This window comes from Lithobates pipiens, unplaced genomic scaffold (genome assembly GCF_037356315.1).
Source record: "Lithobates pipiens isolate NorthernLeopardFrog02 unplaced genomic scaffold, aLitPip1_a1.2 Scaffold_10, whole genome shotgun sequence".
NCBI lineage: Eukaryota > Metazoa > Chordata > Amphibia > Anura > Ranidae > Lithobates > Lithobates pipiens.
The window spans coordinates 108,425,581-108,448,363 of record NW_027507686.1 but is presented as its reverse complement, the minus strand read 5'-3'; the positions used below and the strand labels follow the sequence as shown (position 1 = coordinate 108,448,363).

Here is a 22,783-nt window from a genome sequence, read left to right as displayed (position 1 = left end):
AAGGTATCGCAAAGAAAACATGGGCCCATAATTGGACCAAACATAGGGCAATATTCAACCCCGGGTAAAAAGGTCATCCGGGTCTGCACGGATTCCCAGGGGGCCACCCGACCCAGCGCACGAGGCGTGGGCCCGGCGGCCGCATAGGAGTCCAGGTCTCCTCATTCAGGCCCTAAGGATGAATAGAGGAGTGTAAATTGTGTAAGAACTTGAACAGGAGCAAAATCACTAAAAAAAAAACAACTCAAAAAAAAGGGTAGGGGGAGGGTCGTGAGAGCAAGGAGGAACCCACTCTCCCGAGTCTCCCAACCATCAGCCTAAGTGCAGAAATTTGTTGATAAGGCACCAAAGGGGAAGGGGTAATGAGTGCAACTGGAACCAGGGCAATACAACGTCCGAGCACTAAGCCGCTGAGCGGTCAAGGATGCTGCGGAACTTCATCTCCACCGTCAATAGGTCGCAGAGGGCCAACCAGGCATCGATGAAAGAAGAAAAGAGTCATTTGGAAAAAAGGAAGGGCCGGGATCTTCAGCCAGGGCCCTGTCGCTTAGACTTGTTTTGCGTTTCCCGGTTTCTGGGTCATTGGCGTGAAGGAACCTTCTGCCACAGCGTCGGAGGTGTGGGTTGAGTAGCGATAAGGTCCCAATCGGGGATCCGGGGGGGCGGATGCCCAGATCTTCACTGAAAGTCGGCAGATCTTCAGGATACCGCAGAGAGGCCGATTTGCCCTGATGTTTGGCAGTGAGGCTAAATGGGAAACCCCATCGGTAAGGGATCTGGGCGTCTTGCAGGGTACGGAGCAAGGGTTGGAGAAGTCTACGTTATTGCAGCGTAATCCAGGAGAGGTCCGGAAAAAGTTGCACTGGGTGGTTCCGGAAAGCCACCTCACGGACTAAACGGGCTTGTCTCAGGATATGCTCTTTAAGGTGGAACGAGTTGACTCTACAGATAATGTCCCTGGGGCCAGAGTTAGCATTTTTGGGGCGTAGGGCCCTATGAGCTCTGTCCATCTCAATAAATTTAGTGGGGGGTTCTCCAAGGAGAGTGTTAAATAATTCCTGCAAGATAATCTGAGCGTCCTCCGGGCCCTCAGACTCCGGGACCCCTCGCACTCTGATGTTATGCCGGCGCCCCCTGTTATCCAAGTCCTCCACATGACGCTGCATATCTCTCAGGAACAGATGGTGTTCAGCCCCTTGCGTTTGGGTCTTGTGGACCGCTATCTTGGCCTCTTGTATCTCCTCCTCAGCCATCTCCACCCGGTCCGCAAGGTGCTTAAGGCCAGAGTGGAGCATTTGTATTTCCGCCCGACACGTGGATTTGACATCTTCAATCAATTGTTTAAAATCCTCTTTGGTAGGGATCGCTTGTAAGTATAACTGCCATTGAGGGTGCAGTGGTGGCGTGGTTAAGTCTCCCGGATCGTCCCGATCCATGCGATGACGTGGCGACAGTGGTCTAGGGTCCACGGGTCCAGAAGTGCAGGAGGAGGGAGCATGCTCAGGGGGAGAATCCCACACCCCCGTCCACTCAGAGATATGGACCAAGAGAGGTGGCCGGTGTCGTCCCCTGTCATCCTGGGGAGGAAGGGCTACGGGTCCCCCAGGGTATGCTGACACCCCTGGTTGTCCCCTGCGGCTGCGTGGGGGGAGGGGGGCCCCGAGGGGCCCATTCTCTGAGTCTTAGAAGGGGGCGACCCCGAGACAGGGTTCAGCAGGGGTCCGTCCATTCCCCCGGGCCCCCGGTACGCCCAGGATAGTGGCTCCTCGGGGGAGAGGGCAGGGAAGTCCTCAGCAGCAAAAGAGAGGGGGGACCCCTCGGATACAGCACAGGTGTCTGGGGGCGTCCGGAGCATCCTAGGCAGAGCCAGAGAGCACTGAGTGTCCGGAGGAAGGGGGGACCTACTTCCAGAGGGCCCCAGGCCTAGTCCACCCCCCTCCCTGATCCGTCCGGTCTCGCACGGGACCCCCCCGCTGGCGTCCAGAGCTGCAGGCGGGCGGGGGGGGACTGTGGTGCCGAGCAGCATGGGGATAGAGAGGGTCCCAGGAGGGGCCTGGTCGTGTGCCCTGGTGGCGGCGTGGATGGCGTGGTAGGCCGCAGGCCTAGCTGGACGGCCTCAGAGGCGGGCGGGACCGGGGATCGACTCACCGCACCGGAGGCCTCCGGGGCCGGGGATGTCTGCCGCGGTGTCCCTCGAACCCCCGGTCCGTGCTGGTGGCTCGGATGGGCCCTGCAGGCCGGAGAAGGGGCCCGCGACGGCGCGGTTGTGGCCGCCGGCGCCATTTTGGGAGGTCTTTCGGTCGGGACCTCCGTCGTTAAAAAGAAGGACCGGAGGTCCGTGGCGGTGCCCAACGGGGTAGCGGGAGGTCCTCTGGAGCTGGAGGACCTTGTGGACCTGGATTTCCCCATCGGATGGGGCTGGATTATCCCCGTAGGTGCAGTAGAGCGGAGGCTGGAGGGAGAGCGAGAGGATTAGGCTGCCATCCGGGTCGACTTCCAGTCACGCCCCGTAGGCTTCTTTTTATGTTGTTGGTGTTGATTCGTTTTTTTTTTTTTGCTTGTTTCCCAAGGTGACCATCTTGGCATTGGTCAAGAGGGTTGAGAGTGCCCAAAGAGATCGCTTACAGCAGCATCACCCTGAAAGAGCCCTATCTCTTCTCTTCTCTGAGGCTAAGAAGGGTTGGGCCTAGTTACTACCTGGATGGGAGATGGCGTTGGAATACCAGGTGCCGTATTCTTCTTTTTATGTTGTTGACATTGACCTGTTTTTTTTCGCTTGTATCTCAAGGTGACTATCTTGGCATTTGTCAAGAGGGTTGAGAATGCCCAAAGAGATTGCCTATGGGCACATAACCCTGAAAGCGCCCAATCTCCTCTGATCTCAGAAGCTAAACAGGGTTGGGCCTTGCTAGTACCTGGATTGGAGACCACCTGGGAATACTAGGTTCTGTAGGCTTACTTTTATGTTGTTGGCCTTGACCTGGTTTTTTTTTCACTTGTTTCCCAAGGTGACCATCTTGGCGTTTGTCAAGAGGGTTGAAAGTGCCTGAAGAGATTGCCTACGGGCACATCACCCTGAAAGCACCCAGTCTCGTTTGATGTTGGAGGCTAAGAAGAGTCGGGCCTGGTTAGTACCTGGATGGGAGACCGCCTGGGAATACCAGGTGTCGTAGACTTCTTTTTATGTTGTTAGCGTTGATTCGTTTTTTTTTTTTTTTGCTTGTTTCCCAAGGTGACCATCTTGGCATTTGTCAAGAGGGTTGAGAGTGCCCAAAGAGATCGCTTACAGCAGCATCACCCTGAAAGAGCCCTATCTCTTCTCTTCTCTGAAGCTAAGAAGGGTTGGGGCTAGTTAGTACCTGGATGGGAGATGGCGTTGGAATACCAGGTGCCGTATTCTTCTTTTTATGTTGTTGACATTGACCTGTTTTTTTTCGCTTGTATCTCAAGGTGACTATCTTGGCATTTGTCAAGAGGGTTGAGAATGCCCAAAGAGATTGCCTATGGGCACATAACCCTGAAAGCACCCGATCTCCTCTGATCTCAGAAGCTAAACAGGGTTGGGCCTTGCTAGTACCTGGATTGGAGACCACCTGGGAATACTAGGTGCTGTAGGCTTCTTTTTATGTTGCTGGCCTTGACCTGTTTTTTTTTTCAATTGTTTCCCAAGGTGACCATCTTGGCGTTTGTCAAGAGGATTGAGAGTGCCCGAAAAGATCACCTACGGCCCCATCACCCTGAAAGCGCCCAATCTCGTCTGATCTCGGATGCTAAACAGTGTCAGGCCTGGTTAGTACCTGAATGGGAGACCGCCTGGGAATACCAGGTGCCATAGGGTTCTTTTTTTTTTTATTTAGTAGTATGCGACATACAATGCAAAGGCAACTTCACAGAATGTGTGATACAAATAGTTACAAACAAACGATCATATTGCATGGATATCAGAGCCAATGGTAAGAAGTCCGAGGAGAATAGCACGTGTACAGCTTTGCGGTCATATCAAGATGAGATTAAAGCTCCATCTCGTTGGGATCCTCTACCAACTGCTTTAGCGCAATTGTACCCGCTTAATTTTGTCCCTCTCCTGGATAGACTGAAATCTGATTTGGGAAACTGGCATGCTTTAACACTGACCTGGTTCGGGCGCTGTAATGCATTCAAAATGACGGCCCTCCCGCGGATCTTATACATGTTCCAGACATTACCGATCCGGTTACCCCCAATTTTTTTCAGACAACTGCAGGGGCTGCTCCGGGACTTTATTTGGGCGCGCAAACCGCCCAGAGCCCGTTTCCAATTGCTTGCCAGACCAAAGGACAAGGGGGGTCTGGGTCTCCCAGATCTCAGACAATACTACAGAGTGACTCTGCTAGCGAGAGTCGTTGATTGGCATTGTAATAGCCCACACAAGCAGTGGGTGGAGATGGAGATTGAGGATGGATCCATTCCCCTATTGACCTCCCCGTGGCTCCTGTCCTCCCTACCAAAAGATCTCAGAGGTCACCCCGTAGTGGGAGCTACGTTGGCTGTTGTGCGGAGGTTGTTCCGCTGCACACACATTGCTCCCCTGCCATCACCAATGACTCCGGTTATAGCTAATCCAGACTTCCCACCGGGATTTACCAACAAGAAACTGCGACAGTTGACAGTGGTGGGGAAACAGCGTCTGGGAGAGGTGTGGCCCTCGGGAGGGCTCCCGACCACGCAAACTGTCGCCGAGCTTTCTGACCCTCCGCTTGACTTGCTTATCAACTTCGTCACTTTCTTCTGGCCATACAAAGGGCCCCCTACACTCCTAGAGACCTGACACCCTATGAATCCATCTGTCACAAAAGGGAACCTGTGCGACACACCCTCTCCCTCCTGTACAACCTATTGAGTAGTCAGGAGGAGGAGTCGACCCCCACCATTTATCCACAAATGGGAGAGGGACTTAGGCATCACATTTACCCCACAACAGATAGGGAAGATCCTGACCTTAGTACATAAAGCTTCCATCGCAAACCAATATCAAGAATCAGGATACAAGATAGTCTCACGCTGGTATAGAGTCCCATACCTTCTGAATAAAATGGATAGATCAATCCCGGATGTTTGTTGGAGGTGAAATTCAGATACGGGGACCATGGGACACCTTTTCTGGGCATGCCCGGCCTTGAGGAACTTTTGGGTTCCCAGCAGCGTGCCTTCTACACTTGACCGAACAGCCTGTTCGAAAATACAAAAAAACCCTCACGATGCAACTCCTGAATGCCGCCCGGGCCTGCATTCCCGCACTGTGGAGGCAGCCTCAGCCCCCATCCAAGGTGCTGTGGTATTCCAAAGTCAATCATATTCTCCGGATGGAAGAATTGACCGCCACCCTTCACAACACTGAAGAGGCATTTAGTGTTACATGGAGGCCCTGGAGGTATTTTAATGGTACTCGAGACTACATTCGGGAGGTGAGCAGTGCCTCTGTCCCAGAAAACGACTGAACATCTAACGTTTACCTACGTAGGCCATGTCTGCCCTGGGTGGCATTCCCCCCCTCCCTTTTTGTCTTTATTTTTCTTTTTTTCCCCGCCGCCATCCCCCCACCTCCTCTCTCTCCATCTTTGCACTCTCTTCTTCCCCCGTCCTCCCTTTTGACTATGCCTTGTCTCCTTACTAGCCTTCGGGACCCAGAAGAACCCCAGGGTTCTGGACATGACCGGCTCATATTTTACTCTGGTTCACGTAGGTCATGATAAGCTGGCTCGCTGTGGTCCCAGATGTTCTCCATGATTACATTTGTCCGAACGGAGCTGCACTAGTTATACTGTACTACATGTCGGAGGTGGGGTTTCTCTCTTTTCTGCATGAAACTGTAGGACTCCCCTCTGAGAACCCAGAGTTATTTGGCTGCCTATTTTTTGTTACCATGTAATTGTGACCCTGGGTCATGCTGTATGGTTGACTGTCATATTTATGTTGTTCTACTTAATAAAAGAATAATAATAATAATAAAAAAAAGTCAATGCCAACAACTTAATACTAAAGCCTATGGCATAGAGAAATCCCAGGCGGTCTCCCATCCAGGTACTAACCATGACCCAAGCCTGCTTAGCCTCTGAGATCAAATGCACACTCAACCCTCTTGACAAACGCCAAGATGGTCACCTTGGGAAACAAACAAAAAAAACAAGTCAACGCCAACAACATAAAAAGAAGCCTGCGGCATCTTGAAAACCCAAGCGGTCTCCCATCCAGGTACAAACCAGGCCCAGCCCTGCTTAGCCTCTGAGACCAAACGAGATTGGGCGCTTTCAGGGTGTTGTGCCCGTAGGCAATTTCTTTGTGCACTCTCAACCCTCTCAACAGGGTTGGGCCTTGCTAGTACCTTGATTGGAGACCACCTGGGAATACTAGGTGCTGTAGGCTTCCTTTTATGTTGTTGGCCTTGACCTGTTATTTTTTCACTTGTTTCCCAAGGTGACCATCTTGGCGTTTGTCAAGAGGGTTGAAAGTGCCTGAAGAGATTGCCTACGGGCACATCACCCTGAAAGCACCCGATCTCGTTTGATGTTGGAGGCTAAGAAGAGTCGGGCCTTGTTAGTACCTGGATGGGAGACCGCCTGGGAATACCAACTGTCGTAGACTTTGTTTTATGTTGTTGGCGTTGAACTGTTTTTTTTCCGCTTGTTTCCCAAAGTGACCATCTTGGTGTTTGTCAAGAGGGTTGAGAGTGCCTGAAGAGATTGCCTATGGCCACATCACTCTGAAAGCACCCAATCTCGTCTGATCTTGGAGGCTAAGAAGAGTCGGGCCTGGTTAGTACCTGGATGGGAGACCACCAGGGAATACCAGTTATTGTAGGCTTCTTTTTATGTTGTTGGCGTTGATTCGTTTTTTTTTTTTTTGCTTGTTTCCCAAGGTGACCATCTTGGCATTTGTCAAGAGGGTTGAAAGTGCCCAAAGACATCGCTTACAGCAGCATCACCCTGAAAGAGCCCTATCTCTTCTCTTCTCTGAGGCTAAGAAGGGTTGGGCCTAGTTAGTACCTGGATGGGATATGGCGTTGGAATACCAGGTGCCGTATTCTTCTTTTTATGTTGTTGACATTGACCTGTTTTTTTTCGCTTGTATCTCAAGGTGACTATCTTGGCATTTGTCAAGAGGGTTGAGAATGCCCAAAGAGATTGCCTATGGGCACATAACCCTGAAAGCACCCGATCTCCTCTGATCTCAGAAGCTAAACAGGGTTGGGCCTTGCTAGTACCCTGATTGGAGACCACCTGGGAATACTAGGTGCTGTAGGCTTCTTTTTATGTTGTTGGCCTTGACCTGTTTTTTTTTTCACTTGTTTCCCAAGGTGACCATCTTGGCGTTTTTCAAGAGGGTTGAGAGTGCCCGAAGAGATCACCTACGGCCCCATCACCCTGAAAGCACCCAATCTCGTCTGATCTCGGATGCTAAACAGTGTCAGGCCTGGTTAGTACCTGGATGGGAGACTGCCTGGGAATACCAGGTGCCATAGGCTTCTTTTTTTTAATTATTTTTTTTATTTAGTAGTATGCGACATACAATGCAAAGGCAACTTCACAGAATGTGTGATACAAATAGTTACAAACAAACGATCATATTGCATGGATATCAGAGCCAATGGTAAGAAGTCCGTGGAGAATAGCACGTGTACAGCTTTGCGGTCATATCAAGATGAGATTAAAGCTCCATCTCGTTGGGATCCTCTACCACTTAAAATATTATTGATACTATCCCTGCTACCCTCGAAGAGTTTAGATATCCATAGATAGGGGAAGAGTATTGTGTAGTAGTCAAATGGGGTCGGAACATACCATTTTCTTTTCCCTTTTTTGAGTTAAGAAGGAAAATAGTAGAACTGAAAGGAGGGAGAAGGGGAAAGAGAAGATTGGGGAAGGAAATGTCAGAAAAGGAAAAGAACTGGTAAGGGGGTGTCGTGGGTAGAGTGGATAGGATGGGGTCCCCTCCCAGGGAGCAAGAGACGCCCTCGGCTCACCAGCTCATCAGCTGTCCAACGTTTGGAACAGCGATCTCCAACGATCACCATGAGCTTACTATGTCTCGCGGAGGTATTCTTCCGAAAAGCGAAACTGGGTCCAGTAGAACCATCTGTTCCCATGCTCCTCCGTTTTATCCCTCATTGTGGCAGTCAGGTCTTCCATTCGTTCAATATCATTTACCCTTGCGAACCACTGGGTCACCATTGGAGCAGATTGCTCTTTCCACTGACTTGGGATGCAGGCCCTAGCTGCATTGAGGAGATGTTTAAGTAAGGACTTATGATAACGCTTTCTCGACATAGGAGTTAGATTGAGAAGAACTGCTGCGGGATCATTGGCTAAGGAAATGTCTGTGAACTTGTGGATGAGTCTCAGGACAGGCTGCCAGAATGTTTGTAATTTAGGGCATTCCCAGAAAATGTGGAGAATGGTGCCAGCCTGTTGCTCACAGTGACAGCAGCGGTCAGATTTACCGGGGAATATTTTGGCCAACACCACCGGTGTATGATACCAGCGTGTGATCAGCTTATATGAGATCTCCTGATATTTACTGCAGAGTGACGACTTATGGGCAAAAAAGAGTATTCTGTCCTTCTGTGGTTTGGAGAATGTAGTTTGTAAGTCCCTTTTCCATTTAGCTAGGAAGGGTGGATCCGTGGAGGATTGTGCGTCTGTCAGGATTTTGTAGGACCTAGAGAGGGAACCACGAATTGGGCCATCATCCAGGCAAAGTTCCTCGAAGGAGTGGAATTGTCTAGAGAAGAACGAATGGTTAGGTAGTGATCCGATGAAATGGATTAGCTGTCTAGCTCTCCAGCTATCCAATGCAACAGGTACTTGCTCTAGCAGTATGGTCCCCATGGGAATCAAGCCCGTGGGTCCCAGAAATAGGGCTGCTCTCAAAAGCCCTTTCGGGGCTTGCCTGGTAAAGGCCTGGTCAGACAGGCCCGGAGGGAATCTAGGATGTCCAATAATTGGGGTCATAGGAGAAGGGAAGTTAGTCAGGTGGGAAAGGTGAAAAAAACTATCCATCTCGGCGAGCGAGGGGCCAATTAACGGGTGAGTAGTCACACAGGGCTCCAGTGGCCTCCCCGCCCAAGGCAGACCAGCCAGTGGAACCCGCGCCATCTCCTGCTCTAGCTTGACCCACAGCTTCAGTTCCCCATGCCGGTGTCTTATCACATATGGTCCCCCATCGGATAGTGTCACACAGATTCCGAAATTGCCGAGCATGAACGGCGCCTGCGCACTGAGTCCATGTTCTATCCCCACTATCCAAGTGGACATAGAGTAAGAATATAAAAGAGCCAGAAGCGTAGCGAGCGAAGCTCGCCTGCGAGGGGCCCTCTAATATTCACAACCCTATGTCCGCTTGGATGGTGGGGCTACCACCTCCACTCACCGCGCAGGCGCCGTTCAGCTTCGGAGATTTTCCGAAGCTTCGTCTGCTCCGTACTGCGCATGCGCAGTACGGCGCAGACACTATATCATGGCCGGACAGTATATGGCAGAACACCGGCACCAATCAACCACCGGTGTCATGTGCGTCGCTGTGTAATATAGAGCAGGGTCCGGGAAGCCAATACCTCCCCGCAATTTCGGTCGCAATAGCATTGCCCTACCAATACGCATATGTTTTCCGCACCAGAGGAACTTGATAAAGATTGAGCGAACCGCATGAAAGAAAGTCTGGGGTATTTTGATAGGTAAGGCTTGTAGTAGATACAGAAGGCGTTGCATCGCATTCATCTTCAACACATTACAGCGTCCGAACCATGACAGAGCTAGTGGGTCCCATCTTTTAGGGTCCGCTGTAAGCCCATAGGCTTCTTTTTATGTTGTTGGCTTTGACCTGTTTTTTTTGCTTGTTTCTCAAGGCGACCATCTTGGCGTTTGTCAAGAGGGTTGGGCGTGTCTTGAAGAGAACGCTTACGGCCACATCAACCTGAAAGCACCCGATCTCATCTGATTTCAGAGGCTAAGCAGCGTCAGGCCTGGTTAGTACCTGGATGGGAGACTGCCTGGGAAGACCAGGTGCCATAGAAGGATCTGGTCTGGTTAGTGTCTTGATTGGGAGATCGCCTGGGAATACTGGATGCCGTAGGCTTCTTTTTATGTTGTTGGCTTTGACCTGTTTTTTTTAGCTTGTTTCCCAAGGTGACCATCTTGGCCTTTGTCAAGAGGCTTCAGAGTGCCCAAAGAGAGTGCCTATGGCCAAATCACCCTGAAAGAGCCCAATCTCATCTGATCTCGGAGGCTAAGCAGCGATGGGCCTGGTTAGTACCTGGATGGGAGACAGCTTGGGAATACCAGGTGCTGTAGGCTTCTCATTATGTTGTCAGCGTTGACCTGTTTTATTTTCCCTTGTTTCCCAAGGTGACCATCTTGGCATGTGTCAAGAGGGTTGAGAGTGCACAAAGAAATTGCCTACGAGCACAACACCCTGAAAGCGCCCAATCTCGTTTGGTCTCAGAGGCTAAGCAGGGTTGGGCCTGGTTTGTTCCTGGATGGGAGACCGCCTGGGTTTTCCAGATGCCGCAGGCTTATTTTTATGTTGTTGGTGTTGACCTGTTTTTTTCGCTTGTTTCCCAAAGTGATCATCTTGGCATTTGTCAAGAGGGTTGAGAGTGCCTAAAGAGATCGCTTACAGCCGCATCACCCTGAAAGCACCCTATCTCTTCTGATCTCAGAGGCTAAGAAGGGTTGGGCCTAGTTAGTACTTGAATGGGAGACGGCCTTGGAATACCAGGTGCCGTATTCTTCTTTTTATGTTGTTGGCGTTGACCTGTTTTTTTTCGCTTGTTTTCCAGGGTGACTATCTTGGCATTTTTCAAGAGGGATGAGAGTGCCCAAAGAGATTGCCTATGGGCACATCACCCTGAAAGTGCCCAATCTCCGCTGATCTCAGAGGCTAGAAAGGGTCGCGCCTTGTTAATACTTGGATGGGAGACCGCCTGGAAATACTAGGTGCGGTAGGCTTCTTTTTATGTTGTTGGCGTTGACTTGTTTTTTTTGTTTGTTTCCCAAGGTGACCATCTTGGCGTTTGTCAAGAGGGTTGAGCGTGCCTGAAAAAATCTACAATGGCTGCATCACCCTGAAAGAGCCAAATCTCATTTGATCTCAGAGGCTAAGCAGGGTTGGGACCTGGTTAGTACCTGGATGGGAGACCGCCTGGGATTTCTCGATGCCATAGGCTTTTTTTTTAAGTTGTTGGCATTGACTTATTTTTTTTTTTTGTTTTATTCTTTTATTAAGTATAAGTAGAACAACATAAATATAACAGTCAACCATACAGCATGACCCAGGCTCACAATTACATGGTAACAAAAAATAGGCAGCCAAATAACTCTGGGTTCTCAGAGGAGAGTCCTAGAGTTTCATGCAGAATAGAGAGAAACCCCACCTCGGACATGTAGTACAGTATAACTAATGCAGCTCCGTTCGGACAAATGTAATCATGGAGAACAACTGGGACCACAGCGAGCCAGCTTATCGTGACCTATGTGAACCAGAGTAAAATATGAGCCGGTCGTGTCCAGAACCCTGGGGTTCTTCTGGGTCCCAAAGGCTGGTAAGGAGACATGGCATAGTCAAAAGGGAGGATGGGGGAAGAAGAGAGTGCAAAGACGGAGAGAGAGGAGGGGGGGGTGGCGGCGGGGAAAAATAGAAAAATAAAGAAAAAAAGGGAGGGGGGGGGGGGATGCCACCCAGGGCAGACATGGCCTACGTAGGTAAACGTTAGATGTTCAGTCTTTTTCTGGGACAGGGGCGCTGCTCACCTCCCGAATGTAGTCTCAAGTACCAGTAAAATACCTCCAGGGCCTCCATGTAACACTAAATGCCTCTTCAGTGTTGTGAAGGGTGGCGGTCAATTCTTCCATCCGGAGAATATGATTGACTTTGGAATACCACAGCACCTTGGATGCGGGCTGAGGCTGCCTCCACAGTGTGGGAATGCAGGCCCGGACGGCATTCAGGAGTTGCATCGTGAGGGTTTTTTTGTATTTTCGAACAGGCTGTTCGGTCAAGTGTAGAAGGCACGCTGCTGGGTTGTCAGCGATGTCTACATTTCTGAGAGTTTTTATCGTCCCGGTCACCTCCACCCAAAAGTTCCTTATGGCCGGGCATGCCCAGAAAATGTGTCCCATGGTCCCCGTATCTGAATTGCACCTCCAACAAACATCCGGGATCGATCTATTCATTTTGTTCAGAAGGTATGGGACTCTATACCAGCGTGAGACTATCTTGTATCCTGATTCTTGATATTGGTTTGCGATGGAAGCTTTATGTACTAATGTCAGGATCTTCCCTATCTGTTGTGGGGTAAATGTGATGCCAAAGTCCCTCTCCCATTTGTGGATAAATGGTGGGGTCGACTCCTCCTCCTGACTACTTAATAGGTTGTACAGGAGGGAGAGGGTGTGTCGCACAGGTTCCTTTTTGTGACAGATGGATTCATAGGGCGTCAGGTCTCTAGGAGTGTAGGGGGCCCTTTGTATGGCCAGAAGAAAGTGACGAAGTTGATAAGCACTAAACAAGTCAAGCGGAGGGTCAGAAAGCTCGGCGACAGTTTGCGTGGTCGGGAGCCCTCCCGAGGGCCACACCTCTCCCAGACGCTGTTTTCCCATCACTGTCAACTGTCGCAGTTTCTTGTTGGTAAATCCCGGTGGGAAGTCTGGATTACCTATAACCGGAGTCATTGGTGACGGCAGGGGAGCAATGTGTGTGCAGCGGAACAACCTCCGCACAACAGCCAACGTAGCTCCCACTACGGCGTGATCTCTGAGGTCTTTTGGTAGGGAGGACAGGAGCCACGGGGAGGTCAATAGGGGATCCATCCTCAATCTCCATCTCCACCCACTGCTTGTGTGGGCCATTACAATGCCAATCAACGACTCTCGCTAGCAGAGTCGCTCTGTAGTATTGTCTCAGATCTGGGAGACCCAGACCCCCCTTGTCCTTTGGTCTGGCAAGCAATTGCAAACGGCTCTGGGCGGTTTGCGCGCCCAAATAAAGTCCCGGAGTAGCACCTGCAGTTGTCTGAAAAAAATTGGGGGTAACCGGATCGGTAATGTCTGGAACAAGTATAAGATCCGCGGGAGGGCCGTCATTTTGAATGCATTACAGCGCCCGAACCAGGTCAGTGTTAAAGCATGCCAGTTTCCCAAATCAGATTTCAGTCTATTCAGGAGAGGGACAAAATTAAGCGGGTACAATTGCGCCAAATCCGCTGCGATGTCAATGCCCAGGTAACGTATAGATTTTTCAGATCAGTAGAATGGAAAAGCGGAGCGTAGCCTCTTGGCCTCACCATCCGGGACCGATATATTCAATACAGCCGACGGTGCAATTGATTTTATAGTTTGATAGGCTGCCGTATCGTCGGAGAGCCGCGAGTATATTGGGAAGCGAAATGTGTGGATTGGAGACGAAAAAAATTTAGATCGTCAGCGTACGCCGCAATTTTGTGGTGCGCCGAGGGTTTGGATAATGCCAGTAATATTCGGGTCATTCCGAACGTGACACATAAGTGGTTCCAGTGTCAGAATAAAAATTAGGGGAGACAGAGGGCACCCCTGCCTCGTCCCATTAGTGATGGGGAAAGAGTCCGAGCACCACTCGTTCACCCGTACCGCTGCCGACGGCGTGGAGTAAAGCGAAATTACCCAGCTCATCATGTTGGGGCCAAGACCTATATGTTCCAGGGTGGCCTGCATAAAGTGCCAGGCCACCCTGTCAAAGGCCTTCTCCGCGTCTTTTTATGTTGTTGACGTTGATTCATTTTTTTTTTTTCGCTTGTTTCCCAAGGTGACCATCTTGGCATTCGTCAAGAGGGTTGAGAGTGCCCAAAGAGTTCGCTTACAGCAGCATCACCCTGAAAGATCCCTATCTCTTCTCATCTCTGAGGCTAAGAAGGGTTGGGCCTAGTTAGTCCCTGGATGGGAGATGGCTGTGGAATACCAGGTGCCGTAGTCTTCTTTTTATGTTGTTGACATTGACCAGTTTTTTTTTTTCGCTTGTTTCCCAAGGTGACTATCTTGGCATTTGTCAAGAGGGTTGAGAGTGCCTGAAGAGCTCGCCTATGGCCACATAACCCTGAAAGCACCAGATCTCGTCTGATCTCAGAGATTAAACAGGGTCGGGCCTTGTTAATACCTGGATGGGAGACCATCTGGGAATACTAGGTGCTGAAGGCTTCTTTTTATGTTGTTGGCGTTGACTTGTTTTTTTTTTTTTGTTTGTTCACCAAGGTGACCATCTTGGTGTTTGTCAAGAGGGTTGAGAGTGCCTGAAGAGCTCGCCTATGGCCACATAACCCTGAAAGCACCAGATCTCGTCTGATCTCAGAGACTAAACAGGGTCGGGCCTTGTTAATACCTGGATGGGAGACCACCTGGGAATACTAGGTGCTGTAGACTTCTTCTCATGTTGTTGGCATTGACTTGATTTTGTTGTTTGTTTCCCAAGGTGACCATATTGGCGTTAGTCAAGGTTGAGAGTGCCTGAAGAAATCTCCTACGGCCACACCACCCTGAAAGAGCCCAATCTCATCTGATCTCAGAGGCTAAGCAGGGTTGGGACCAGTTTAGTACCTGGATGGAAGACCGCCTGGGATTTCCAGATGCCGTAGGCTTCTTTTTATGTTGTTGCCATTGACCTAGTTTTCTCCGCTTGTTTCCAAGGTGACCATCTTGGTGTTTGTCAAGAGAGTTGAGAGTGCCTGAAGATATTGGCTACGGCTACATGACCCTGAATCTGTTCCATCTCGTCTGATCTTGGAGGCTAAGCAGGGTCGGGCCTGGTTAATGCCTGGATGGGAGACCGCCTGGGAATACCAGGTGTCGTAGGCTTCTTTTTTTTTTCCAAATATAATTTTTTCTCCAAATAGGGGAAGACGGTCCCCCGAGTACATAATGCAACAGAGAAATACAGAGCAAAAAGCAGCTGAACAATACTTGATACAGGTATATTCGCAACTGTGAGTCTGCCTTCCATCAATCACAATGATTCGAGGCACGGATAAAGTACTGTACCAAGATCCAGGGTCACACAAACCCCAGGTCCCATCCAGAGGGGGGTGTGGGGCCGTCATTCCCAATTTTCCACTCTTTCCAAAAGAGAGAGGGGGTGGAGGGGGTGAGAGATAGGGGAGGAAGGCAGAAAAGAGAAGGGTTGAAAGATCAGAAAAGGAGAAGAGGGGACGAGACACGATGGCAGCCACTGTCCAAGGGGCCAGTCAAAGAAAGCTCAGAGCACTAAGGCGATAGCAGGCGACATCCTTCCAGCGAGAATATAAAGGTATTCCAGATGTCTCAGGTTTGTTTAAAAAATTATTGTTTACCTTGTGATGTGAGGATCAAGTCCTCCATTTTTTTTAATGTCCTCTATTTTCCTAAGCCAGTGAGTAATGAAAGGGGGGGAACATTTTTTCCAATAGAGAGGGATGCAGGATTTCGCCGCATTTATCACATGCCGCAAAATTGATTTTTTTGTACTTCTTAATGGGAATCTGTGAATGGTGCAAGAGAAAGAATGCAGCCTCTTCCTGGATGGAGAAGTCTGTGAATTTTTGTGTTATGCATCGGATCTCTGTCCAGAAGTCCACCAAGCTGGGGCAGGACCAAAAAATGTGCAGCAACGTGCCCTCTTCTTCTCCACACCTCCAGCATATGTTCGAGGAAGAGGGGAAACATTTCTGCAGCTTTGATGGTGTCAAATACCAGCTGGTGAGAAGTTTAAAATTTGTCTCCTGTATCCTCGTGCACAGCGACATTTTGAGAGCCAAAGTGATAATGCGTTGTCTCTGTGCTGGGGAAAATGAGCAATTAAGGTCCTTTTCCCAGTTGGACAGACAGGTTAAGTGTGGGTAATCTGTTTGAGAGAGAATGTGGGCCAAAGTGCCTTCGCTCCTGCATAGAGTCTCAAACTCCGTCTGAGGGCGGGCGAACGTTTGAGGATTGGGGATGGAATAGAGAAAATTATGTCGTTGCGATGCTCTCCAAAAAGGCAGTTGGAAAAGCCCTGTCGGATCTGTTAGGGTTGAGAAAGAAGGCCATTTTCCATCAATGACGAATTTAGACGCATTGTCTAGGTTGGAATTTCTAAGTGGGTCCCCAGTTCAAAGGTTGGATGGCCACGTATAGGGAATAGGGGGGAAGTCAAAGACGTGAGTGTGTTTTGGGTAGCGATCAGGTGACTGACTTTCAACTAAGCCCCTATAGTGGGATGTGACATAAATTCTGTGGGTAAATACTTATAGCACCACATGGCGCTTCTTAGCGGAATTCGGGAGTGAGCTTAGAAAGTTTGTTTCGATTCCAGTCCAATACATGCCCCAGATGGGAGGCCAGGTAGTAGCTTCGCAAGTCAGGGAGAACCAACCCTCCCTGTTGTTTAGACAATGTCAGCTGTGACCGCTTAAGTCTGGGATTTTTGTGGGCCCAGTTAAATTGAGTGAGCAAGGATTGAGCTTGCTTAAAAAACAGGACTGGAATCTGGATCGGGAGAGCTTTGAAAAGATAAGTAAATTTAGGGAGTATGTTCATTTTAATGAGATTGCATCTCCTGAACCAGGAATGGAGGCCAGAATGCCACCCGTGAAGCAAACTGCGGATCTTAGTGACAAGGGGTGGGGGGAAGTTCAACATAAACGTACGCGCGATGTCCGGTGGAATGTAAGTACCTAAGTACTTAAGGGCTGTATGGGTCCATTTAAATCGAAAATTGGACTGCAAGTCTATTAACGTTTGCGGGGGGACTGCAAATCCCATGGCCTTTGATTTCAAGAAGTATCCCGTATATCTGGAATTCCCGAAGGAGATTTGGCAAGGAAACTCTGGGATTCGTCAGCGAGAACAGCATGTCATCCACGTAGGCAGATGTCTTGCACTCAATAGTACCCATTTGGAGTCCCGTTATGTCTGAGTTTTGTCGAATTGTGGAGAGAAAGGGTTCCAATGACAGTGCGAATAATAGGGGCGACAGGGGGCCACCCTGTCTGGTCCCATTCCCGATGTCAAGGGGAGATGAGAGAACCCCATTCGCTTTGACTTGAGCTGAAGGGCGTGAGTATATCTTACTTATCCATGCCAGCATCCGTTCACTCAGACCTATATGGCAAAGGACCGAGAACATTAATGTCCATTTGACCCGATCAAAAGCCTTCTCGTCATCAGTACTCATGAAAAGACAAGGGGTCCCAGATGACTTTGCTTTATGGATCAGGGTAAGCACCTTAATGGTGTTGTCCCTATCTTCCCTGGTGGGAATTAAACCTAACTGGTCAATATGTATAAGGGACTGCAAGTGATGTGCCAATCACGTGGCGAGGATTTTAGAGAATAGTTTTAGGACCGAATTTAGGAGGGAAATGGGTCTGTAGCTCCCACATAGGCCCGGGTCTTTGCCCTCCTTAGGTATCAACGAGATGTGGGCTCTAAGGGTATCCTCAGGAAAATCCCCATTCGAGCTCAGAGTATTAAATAAATTCACCAAGCGCGGGCCGAGAATAGGGAGGAAGGTCTTAAAGTATTGTGCGGTATATCCGTCAGGGCCCGGAGCCTTACCCACCTTCGGAGGTCCCACGGCCGTCTGGACTTCTTCCAGTGTGATCGGGTCCTCCAAGTACTCCCGTGATTCCGATGAGAGGGTTGGTAGACCAGAACCGGTTACATATCTGTCTATATTGTCCTGTCCAGACCCTGAATCGGGCAGGTTGTAGAGATCAGAGTAACATTTTTCAAAGACTTCGGCTATTTGGGTTGGGGTAGAGGCCCTCTGGCCATTCTCATCTATCAACTGTGGTATGTAAGAGCCAGATTTCAACTCCTTTACCGACCTGGCTAAGATTTTTCCGCATTTGTCCCCTGACTCCTACGTCAGTTTACGACAAAACTGGAGTGCCGCTTTCGCTTTATAATGGAGTAGGTCAGCAATATGGGTACGGAGTGTCCCCAATTCAATCTCTAAGGTCCGTGAGGGGGTATGTTTATGTTTCGCTTCCACAGAGGCAAGTTCACGAAACAGATTAGCAAGCTGTTCCTTCCGTGTTCGTTTGATGCGCGCCCTGTGCCTGATAAGTACCCTGCGGAGTACTGACTTGTGAGCCTCCCAAATTATCCCCGGGTCACAGTCCTGCGTTTAGTTTTCTTGGAAATAAAGGTCCAATTCCCTGGTCACATCTGCTAAAACTTCCTGTATCTGGAGGAGGCTTTCATTAAGGTGCCAGAATAGAGACCTAGGTGAGGGGTTCCTAGAGAGGGTGTAGGTAAGGGCTACAGGAGCGTGGTCGGACCAAGTAATATGGCCGATGGAGGAAGAGCTCACCAAGTGCAGTTAGTCATGTGGAATCAAGAAGAAGTCTATCCTCAAGTATGATTTGTGAGGGGAAGAGCAAAAAGAGTAGTCCCTTTCCCCAGAGTGTTGCAGACGCCAGACATCAACTAATTGGTCATTCAGTAAACACTTAGTAATCCGATTTCTAGAGGAAATGAGGAGCGAGGAGCAAGAGGCAGAAGTGTCAACCGATGGGGAAAGGGGACATTAAAGTCCCCACCTAATATCAACTGGCCCATCCCGAAAGTCACATAATCTGTGCAGGGTAGTTCTGAGGAACGTGTCTTGGTGATCATTGGGAGCGTACACAGTGGCAAATGTAAAAAGGCGCTCTCCAATGTGGCCCCTAAGAAAAAGATATCGGCCCCCAGGGTCCACCAGAGAATCCTGGAGAACCCAGGGGAGCCTGCTAGAGATCAGAATGGAGACTCCCTTGGTCTTAGAGGAGGGGTTAGCAGAATGGTAGACCTTAGGGAAGGATCTCGACCATAGAAAGGGGAGGCTAGTATTTTTAAAATGTGTTTCTTGTATAAAGGCCACATCAGTACAGGAAGTCTTCAGTTCTCACAGGAGGATCCACCGTTTTTCAGGGGAGTTCAGTCCCTTAACGTTTAGAGAGGTGACCTTGACTGAGTCTGCCATCGCTCCTCGGGGAGGGGGAGGGGGACGTCAGAGAAAAGCAAAGAAAGTTGAACCAAGGTAGGTTTTGGGTAGGTAATGCATGGCGGGAACTAAGGGGGAGAAAGGAAGGGCAAATGGAAGGAAAGGTAAAGGGAAAAAGAGGCCGGGCACCTCAACCCCAGGGGGAGAGGGAAATTAAGGGTTGTCCGCACTCAACAGTACAGGAAGGGTATACTAAAACAGCACAATTATGCTATAGCGCTTACCAGATGTACACTGGGTTTAAAGCGCTGTCCTACTTGGGTTGGTGGGTAGACAGGTCGGAGAGGGAGCCCCCGAATCCTAGTCCCCCCAGTCCCGGCAATGGTGCGGAGGTTGTTCCGCTGCACATCCATTGCTCCCCTGCCGTCACCAATGACTCCGGGTTATAGGTAATCCAGACTTCCCATCGGGATTTACCAACAAGAAACTGCGACAGTTGACAGTGGTGGGGAAACAGTGTCTGGGAGAGCTGTGGCCCTCGGGAGGGCTCCCGACCACACAAACTGACGCTGAGTTTTCTGACCCTCCGCTTGACTTGTTTAGTGCTTATCAACTTCGTCACTTTCTTGTGGCCATACAAAGGGCCCCCTACACTCCTAGAGACCTGACGCCCTATGAATCCATCTGTCACAAAAAGGAACCTGTGCGAGTAGTCAGGAGGAGGAGTCGACCCCACCATTTATCCACAAATGGGAGAGGGACTTTGGCATCACATTTACCCCACAACAGATAGGGAAGATCCTGACATTAGTACATAAAGCTTCCGTCGCAAACCAATATCAAGAATCAGGATACAAGATAGTCTCACGCTGGTATAGAGTCCCATACCTTCTGAATAAAATGAATAGATCGATCCCGGATGTTTGTTGGAGGTGCAATTCAGATACGGGGACCATGGGACACATTTTCTGGGCATGCCTGGCCTTGAGGAACTTTTGGGTGGAGGTGACCGGGATGATAAAAACTCTCAGAAATGTAGATATCGCAGACAACCCAGCAGCGTGCCTTCTACACTTGACCGAACAGCCTGTTCGAAAATACAAAAAAACCCTCACGATGCAACTCCTGAACGCCGCCCGGGCCTACACTGTGGAGGCAGCCTCAGCCCCCATCCAAGGTGCTGTGGTATTCCAAAGTCAATCATATTCTCCGGATGGAAGAATTGACTGCCACCCTTCACAACACTGAAGAGGCATTTGGTGTTACATGGAGGCCCTGGAGGTATTTTACTGGTACTTGAGACTACATTCGGGAGGTGAGCAGAGCCCCTGTCCCAGAAAAAGACTGAACATCTAACGTTTACCTATGTAGGCCATGTCTGCCCTGGTTGGCATTCCCCCCCCCCTCCCTTTTTGTCTTTATTTTTCTATTTTTCCCCACCGCCATCCCCCCCCCCCCCTCCTCTCTCTCCGTCTTTGCACTCTCTTCTTCCCCCGTCCTCCCTTTTGACTATGCCTTGTCTCCTTACTAGCCTTTGGGACCCAGAAGAACCCCAGGGTTCTGGACACGACCGGCTCATATTTTACTCTGGTTCACATAGGTCATGATAAGCTGGCTCGCTGTGGTCCCAGTTGTTCTCCATGATTACATTTGTCCGAACGGAGCTGCATTAGTTATACTGTACTACATGTCCGAGGTGGGGTTTCTCTCTTTTCTGCATGAAACTGTAGGACTCCCCTCTGAGAACCCAGAGTTATTTGGCTGTCTATTTTTTGTTACCATGTAATTGTGACCCTGGGTCATGCTGTATGGTTGACTGTTATATTTATGTTGTTCTACTTATACTTAATAAAATAATAAAACAAAAAAAAAAAAATAAGTCAATGCCAACAACTTAAAAAAAAAGCCTATGGCATCAAGAAATCCCAGGCGGTCTCCCATCCAGGTACTAACCAGGTCCCAACCCTGCTTAGCCTCTGAGATCAAATGAGATTTGGCTCTTTCAGGGTGATGCAGCCATAGTAGATTTTTTCAGGCACGCTCAACCCTCTTGACAAACGCCAAGATGGTCACCTTGGGAAACAAACAAAAAAAACAAGTCAACGCCAACAACATAAAAAGAAGCCTACCGCACCTAGTATTTCCAGGCGGTCTCCCATCCAGGTATTAACATGGCGCGACCCTTTCTAGCCTCTGAGATCAGCGGAGATTGGGCGCTTTCAGGGTGATGTGCCCATAGGCAATCTCTTTGGGCACTCTCATCCCTCTTGAAAAATGCCAAGATAGTCACCCTGGAAAACAAGCGGAAAAAAACAGGTCAACGCCAACAACATAAAAAGAAGAATACGGCAACTGGTATTCCAAGGCCGTCTCCCATTCAAGTACTAACTAGGCCCAACCCTTCTTAGCCTCTGAGATCAGAAGAGATAGGGTGCTTTCAGGGTGATGCGGCTGTAAGCGATCTCTTTAGGCACTCTCAACCCTCTTGACAAATGCCAAGATGATCACTTTGGGAAACAAGCGAAAAAAACAGGTCAACACCAACAACATAAAAATAGGCCTGCGGCATCTGGAAAAACCAGGCGGTCTCCCATCCAGGTACAAACCAGGCCCAACCCTGCTTAGCCTCTGAGACCAAACAAGATTGGGCGCTTTCAGGGTGTTGTGCTTGTAGGCAATTTCTTTGTGCACTCTCAACCCTCTTGACACATGCCAAGATGGTCACCTTGGGAAACAAGGGAAAATAAAACAGGTCAACGCCGACAACATAATGAGAAGCCTACGGCACCTGGTATTCCCAAGCTGTCTCCCATCCAGGTACTAACCAGGCCCATCGCTGCTTAGCCTCCGAGATCAGATGAGATTGGGCTCTTTCAGGGTGATTTGGCTGTAGGCACTCTCTTTGGGCACTCTGAAGCCTCTTGACAAAGGCCAAGATGGTCACCTTGGGAAACAAGCTAAAAAAAACAGGTCAAAGCCAACAACATAAAATGAAGCCTACGCTATCCAGTATTCCCAGGCGATCTCCCAATCAAGACACTAACCAGACCAGATCCTTCTATGGCACCTGGTCTTCCCAGGCAGTCTCCCATCCAGGTACTAACCAGGTCTGACGCTGCTTAGCCTCTGAATTCAGACGAGATCGGGTGCTTTCAGGTTGATGTGGCCGTAAGCGTTCTCTTCAAGACACGCCCAACCCTCTTGACAAACGCCAAGATGGTCGCCTTGAGAAACAAGCAAAAAAAACAGTTCAAAGCCAACAACATAAAAAGAAGCCTATGGGCTTACAGCGGACCCTAAAAGATGGGACCCACTAGCTCTGTCATGGTTCGGACGCTGTAATGTGTTGAACGCGAAGATGAACGTGATGCCACGACTTCTGTATCTACTACAAGCCTTACCTATCAAAATACCCCAGACTTTCTTTCATGCGGTTCGCTCAATCTTTATCAAGTTCCTCTGGCGCGGAAAACATATGCGTATTGGTAGGGCAATGCTATTGCGACCGAAATGGCAGGGAGGTATTGGCTTCCCGGACCCTGCTCTATATTACACAGCGACGCACATGACACCGGTGGTTGACTGGTGCCGGTGTTCTGCCATATACTGTCCGGCCATGATATAGTGTCTGCGCCGTACTGCGCATTGCTCGGCAATTTTCGGAATCTGTGTTGCTGTGTACTGCGCATGCGCAGTACACAGCGGACACTATCCGATGGGGGACCATATGTGATAAGACACCGGCATGGGGAACTGAAGCTATGGGTCAAGCTAGAGCTGGAGATGGCGTGGGTTCCACTGGCTGGTCTGCCTTGGGCGGGGAGGCCATTGGAGCCCTGTG

General features: G+C 49.6%; 13 pseudogenes; 12 read left to right on the top strand and 1 right to left on the bottom strand.

Annotated features, from left to right (window-relative positions):
* Positions 1-2,837: 2,837 nt before the first annotated feature.
* On the top strand, positions 2,838-2,956 carry LOC143948244 (5S ribosomal RNA; annotated as a pseudogene).
* Positions 2,957-3,057: 101 nt separating this feature from the next.
* LOC143943307 (5S ribosomal RNA) lies at positions 3,058-3,176 on the top strand (annotated as a pseudogene).
* Positions 3,177-3,499: 323 nt separating this feature from the next.
* LOC143942649 (5S ribosomal RNA) lies at positions 3,500-3,618 on the top strand (annotated as a pseudogene).
* A 101-nt stretch (positions 3,619-3,719) lies between these two features.
* Positions 3,720-3,838, top strand: LOC143943750 (5S ribosomal RNA; annotated as a pseudogene).
* Positions 3,839-6,721: 2,883 nt separating this feature from the next.
* On the top strand, positions 6,722-6,840 carry LOC143953979 (5S ribosomal RNA; annotated as a pseudogene).
* Positions 6,841-7,162: 322 nt separating this feature from the next.
* LOC143943452 (5S ribosomal RNA) lies at positions 7,163-7,281 on the top strand (annotated as a pseudogene).
* Positions 7,282-7,382: 101 nt separating this feature from the next.
* On the top strand, positions 7,383-7,501 carry LOC143943017 (5S ribosomal RNA; annotated as a pseudogene).
* Positions 7,502-9,930: 2,429 nt separating this feature from the next.
* LOC143952721 (5S ribosomal RNA) lies at positions 9,931-10,049 on the top strand (annotated as a pseudogene).
* A 160-nt stretch (positions 10,050-10,209) lies between these two features.
* On the top strand, positions 10,210-10,328 carry LOC143955782 (5S ribosomal RNA; annotated as a pseudogene).
* A 3,754-nt stretch (positions 10,329-14,082) lies between these two features.
* LOC143946155 (5S ribosomal RNA) lies at positions 14,083-14,201 on the top strand (annotated as a pseudogene).
* A 103-nt stretch (positions 14,202-14,304) lies between these two features.
* LOC143944699 (5S ribosomal RNA) lies at positions 14,305-14,423 on the top strand (annotated as a pseudogene).
* A 95-nt stretch (positions 14,424-14,518) lies between these two features.
* Positions 14,519-14,638, top strand: LOC143949503 (5S ribosomal RNA; annotated as a pseudogene).
* Positions 14,639-21,718: 7,080 nt separating this feature from the next.
* LOC143942544 (5S ribosomal RNA) lies at positions 21,719-21,837 on the bottom strand (annotated as a pseudogene).
* Between the last annotated feature and the right edge of the window lie 946 nt (positions 21,838-22,783).